This window comes from Triticum aestivum, chromosome 1D, assembly GCF_018294505.1.
Source record: "Triticum aestivum cultivar Chinese Spring chromosome 1D, IWGSC CS RefSeq v2.1, whole genome shotgun sequence".
Classification (NCBI taxonomy): Eukaryota; Viridiplantae; Streptophyta; class Magnoliopsida; order Poales; family Poaceae; genus Triticum; species Triticum aestivum.
Window position 1 is genome coordinate 376,578,043 of NC_057796.1, and position 5,422 is coordinate 376,583,464.

The 5,422-nt window shown below is 49.3% G+C and overlaps 1 long non-coding RNA gene across 1 annotated transcript; it reads right to left on the reverse strand.

Moving 5' to 3' along the window:
* Positions 1–1,442: 1,442 nt before the first annotated feature.
* Positions 1,443–3,280, reverse strand: LOC123182194 (uncharacterized). The gene is made up of 2 exons (XR_006492057.1): positions 2,718–3,280; positions 1,443–1,963 (listed from the first exon to the last, which is right to left on the reverse strand). It is a non-coding gene; the product is annotated as an uncharacterized lncRNA (long non-coding RNA).
* Positions 3,281–5,422: the final 2,142 nt, after the last annotated feature.

Consider the following 5,422-nt stretch of genomic DNA (forward strand, 5'->3'; position numbering starts at 1 on the left):
GCTAATGAAAACATGAATTCCGCCGAAGGGGACCCGGTACCCGTACTCAATTGAGCCGGCGTCGGGGCCCCAGTTTGCATCGTCGATGTAGAGCTTGCCGCGACGACTCTTGGTCATCCGGCCCACAACGTATCCCTTGAGCCCTTCGAAGCCGCCCTTCAAGAACTCAAATCCACCGTGCGCTGGCCCCACGGTGGGCGCCAACTGTCGTGGAATTGTCACGGCAGATGTCCTCAAGCTAGGACTTAGTCGTGGAGCCATCGCAGCTAGGAAGCTTGAAGGGGTTAATGCGGGACAAGGAACACGAGGGTTTATACTGGTTCGGCCCCTTACGGTGAAGGTAAAAGCCTACGTCCAGTTTGAGGTGGTATTGATTAAGGTTACGATCACCAGGGAGCTAAACTGCTATGCCCGGCTCTCGATGAGATTGTTCTCGCCCCAAAACCGCTGCCGGGTCGTCCCTTTATATAGGGAGGCTGACGCCCAGCAGTTCTCAGAGTCCCGGCCGGCTCATAAGAGTGTCCGGCTCGGACTCTCGACTACTCTTGCCTTACACTACAAGTTCTACCATAATAATGATTGTAACTACGGGCCTTAAGCCATATCCGGGTCCTAAGCCCGTCTTTGGCCCACCGTCTTTAAGCTCGACGCCGGGCTTCTGGCAATGACCATATGAGTAACCTGGCCCCTCCTGGCGGGTGACTCTAAGGTCTATATCCTCAACATAAGAGGCTTTTAGTCCCGGGGTTACTCATCCATGATTTCAGGAAGGAAAACATATCTTAGGAAACATATTCTGAATTTGAATGGAAAATAATCAATCTGGCGAAATAAGAATCCTCACCCATGCTGTTTGTTTGCTTATTAGGCAAACGTTGCATCCAATGTACCAAAAATTGCAATGCAAATAAAAGTTATTTTTACACCCAAAAAAATAGTTTTTATTCATTTGCAATGCACCAAAACTATGCTTCCGTTGACTTTTTTTTTTGCTTCTACATAGACTGCAAATTAACATGCTTCATCAGCTCGTATAACATGTTTCCAACGACGGAGTTATTTGCTTCTTTCTCGTCGTCAAAATCATAGTGCTTCATCCCAATATTTTGTTTCCTACAACCTGAATATTTGCTCCATTCTGGTTGCCAAAATTTTGCTTCCACATCAACATAAATTAACATGATTCATATCATACGATATGTATTCACAATAATACTTGCTTCACTCTACTATCCGTGTGCTTCCTTACGTGGTTTATATATTGAACAAGCTAGCAGCCGCTGTGGACCGAGAGCGTCGTGATCAAATTCAAAGCATGTGCGTCCATTGAAACAAGAAAGCAAAGTTGTATGAGGGAGATAAAAAAATGTACTTAAGCAAGCATCCACGGAAGCATGAAACAAGTTGTATAAAGCAGAAAAACACATGTAACTTAGTCACACTGAGAAAATGTTCCATGCCAGCGGATGATTGCTTTGATCTAGTGATAATTATGTACAATCTATCAGTGTATATTGTTTGCTACGCATAGACAATACAACGGCCAAAAAATTGTGTCAAGTGAAACATGGAATTGCCCCCAACCAAAAAAATATTGTTGTTTCCATCAATCAGACATTGCTTCTAGAGATATTAATTAGAATCTACTTCCGAAAAATAATATAATTTGCATCCAAAGAAATCAAAAATTTGTTAAACTTGAGCTGGATGCTAGCACATTGTCTCTTCTGCGGACAATATCGTCACTGGCCTCTAAATCTTGTCCACCCACAATCTCCTCGGTGGGCATGGCAAGGCCATTGGCTCATTTGTGTCTTCCACAACACCGTAAATGTCACACATACAGCTTGAGGCCATGGCCACCGTGTTATCAAGGGCGGCGCCAAGCAGAACTCACAGATGGTTCGATCACCTACATTCCAAAAAGTTTATAGAATTTGGTTGAACTGTGGAAGGAAAACACCTACAACAAAGACAAAGATCGTGAGCTGGACGTATAGAAGCAAAGCACCTACAACGAAGACAAAGATGTGGTACTATATGGGTGCATGAACTTTTTCTACGGTTGTAAGTAGGAGAAGCAGAAAAATGAAGAATTTAGTAGCAGCAAATGAGTGTCATATTTGAATGAAGAATTTAGTAGCAGCAAATGAGTGTCATATTTGAAGTTCGAGTTGCTGGTTAGATGAAAATATGCTATATACAAGATGTATAGAAGATATACTATACACATGGGTACAAATTGAAGCATAGAATTAAAGCAAAACTACAAATGTTTGGCCACCAAGGGGATGTCTGTTTTGAGTTTTGACTCACCAACATATAGATTGATTTGTTTTTTTGGCATTTGGAAGCAAAATATAAAGACTCCAGAAGCATCTGTATAGCAATTTAGATGCAACAGAACTGAGAAGCACTTACCTACAAGGTGGGAACAGATCTAAACTTGGATGGAAACATGAAAAATTGAAATCTTGTCAAAAACTAATATTATCACCCAGATTGTGAATCATAGTATTACTCTGATCTGCAATTCTTCATAAGAAATTTACCGAAATTGCTAGATTAAATAGTGGTCCACTATAAATTGGATATAACAGATTCACTCAACAAAATTTATCGAAGCCAGCATTGCATCCACAGAAACAAATCAAATCAACTGATTAAAAAGGAAGCAAACATGAGATGAATCAAACCTAGTTCGGCTGAGTACATACCAGGGGCGACGGCTAGGATGCGCGTGCAACTTCTTTGCGGTTCCGAAACGGCGCTGTTGCGGGGCGGCGACGGGGGTTGGTGAGAGCAGTGTTCCGGCGAAGTAGACGGGAGCGGGACGCAGCACCGGCGAGGTGGAGCAGCTGTAGCCTTGGTGCGGAGCTAGTTGTGGAAGAGGTAGCCGTCGCGGAGCTGTGGTGCCGAGCAGGTCGTGGCGGAGGTAGCCGTCGCCGTGAGCAGCGACCGCAGCGAGCTCGGGACTGGATTGGCTCGCCCGTGAGATGCGAGACTGGGTGGAGTGGGTGGGCCGAGCAGGCTAGATTTACTAGGAAAGGCTAAATTCACGCATTAATTTGATGTTAAATTCCAGCGTTAATGACGGGAACCATAGGCCGTGTGATCCAAATAAAATCAACGGACCACGGCCAGTCTGACGGATGTTTGTTATCAGGGTACTGATACCAGGGTACTGATACAAATGGTTTCCCGGACTTAATAAGACCCCTAAATTGGCGGTAAGGCGCAACCTCGCTTTGATCGAGTCAATGAGATCAAGGATTCAAATCTAAAGACACACGCAACAGCAACAACAGAAAATCTTCATGACAGGTAGTTCTACCTTCCTCCCTCGTATTCTCATTTCTTTATGGGCTCAAGTCCACAATTCTCTCCTTTAAACCAAAGATAGTTGGTTCCACGTTCCTACTTTCATTTTCACATGGGTTCAACAAATGGTCTTTGCGTACACAAAGTGAAAGCAACATCTGGAATTTTATTATGGCTACAAGTTTTCATTTTCGCCCTCTGATTGGCTCGTCTCCTCCTAATTATATACTGTCATTCGTCACCTGCAACTTGCAAAGCATCTTTGGGATAACGATGGCCGATATGGCCAACCACCGTGAGCTCCATCTAGACATCGCAATGGAAAAGGCAACTCAGCAGAAAGCAAAGTGTTACAAAGCTGACTGTGCTTTTTTTTTTTGCCAAACACGAAGCTGTGGTAAGTCCTTTATTAGCAGCAACATGATAACCAGCTTAGCTTTAAATATTACAGTACACCCGTGCCCCCCCCCCCCCCCCGCGCGGGCGACCCGGGCGCCCAACCCTAGCCGCCGCCGAACCCAGCCCCCACCTCCTTCCTCTCTTCCCGCCGCCGCCGGCGGGCGCCGCGCGGGCTTCCGGCGGCGGCGGGATCTCGTTTCCTCGCCTGGAACAGGGGCCGCGGGGGGCTGCTTCTTCGGGCGCGGCGGCGGAGCTCGGCGACCGGCGCGTCGGGTGGCGCGCGCTAGTGTGCGGGGCGGCGCGGCCTGCTGGCCGGGGCGGCACGTCACTGGAGCGTGCGGGCCGGTGGCGGCGCGGTGTTCTTCGCGGCGGATCTGAGGCGGCGGCCTCGCTGGTGCGGACGGCGCTCCTCCGGCGGCGGGGAGTGCTCGTCGGTGAGGTAGGCCGGATCCCTCGGCTGCGCGGGCAGCGAGGTCCCGGTGGGCGCTGGTCATGGCGTGGGTAGGCATCGGGCTCCCCTCGTCAGATCGGAGGCGATCTGGTCCGCTCGTGATGTATGACCTCCGGCCGGCCTGGATCTCCGGCGTGCACGCGCCTGCTGACGTTGTGGCTGGTTCGGAGGTGGCGGCAGGGTGCTTGGCCGCCGGTGGCGGTCACGGCGTCGATGGCGTCCCGAACGCCATTCCCTCCTTGGTGGCGGCGCCGAGGCTAAACCTCCCCTGCCTCCCCCCTTCCCCTGCGCCCGGGTGAAAACCCTAGCCCCGGTGGTTAAGCGGCGGCGGCGCCACAGCGTCGTCACCTTCTTGAAGGCGCTGACTTGGGCATGGGGATGCTGGGCGTGCATGGCGAGATTGTCTGGATCCTGGTGGCGGCCCGTTTGATCTACCGCGTCGCAGCTCCGGGCATGTCTCGTGACTGCGGTGCTTATCTTCCGGCCGTGTCTCCGACGGCGACCTCGCCCTTCCTCACCTTGTACTTGCCGTGGTGGAGCGGTACTTCATCTCACTCATTGATGGCGGCGGAGTTCGGTGGCATGGCGCTGTGGAGGCTCAGCGTCCGATGCGCGGAGATGGACTCGCGCAGGAGGAGGTAGCTGTCTGGCGTCATGGTGACGTCGATGGCAGAAGTGGCCTTCACAAGGTAGAAGACTCAATATAATCTGAAGACGGACCTGTGGAAGATGGCGGCGACGACACAAGAGTGCGTCTGACCGGATTGTGCCCCAGACCCGGTATGTGGCTCGGCTGGGGTTTCCGGCTTTTGATGTTAGGTTTAGGTGAGTGGTTTGGGTAGTGGCCCAGCTAGCATCCCTTCATCATATGGATAAGAGTAGCGGCATATGTTGCCAAGATGGTGGATTCAGGTATATTGTTTGTAATACTTTGTAAGGTCCTCGAGAATAATTAATAAAGTGGCCGTATGCATCTCCCAGATGCAGAGGCCGGGGGTCATCCTCCTTTTCTAAAAAAAAAGCTTAATCTTTGGTGGTTGTTCAACAGATTAACTGAAACCTGCGGCTAAGCTCTACATTCATTATGTGCAAGAAAGCCCCTACATTACATTGTATTTGATTATTAAACAGAGCAAGGAAGCACAATCATCAAAAGCCCCTGGATTACACTACATTTGATTATTTAAACAGAGCAAGGAAGCACAATCATCAAACGATTTTTGTGCAATTTTGTTCTGAAACACGGTTTCC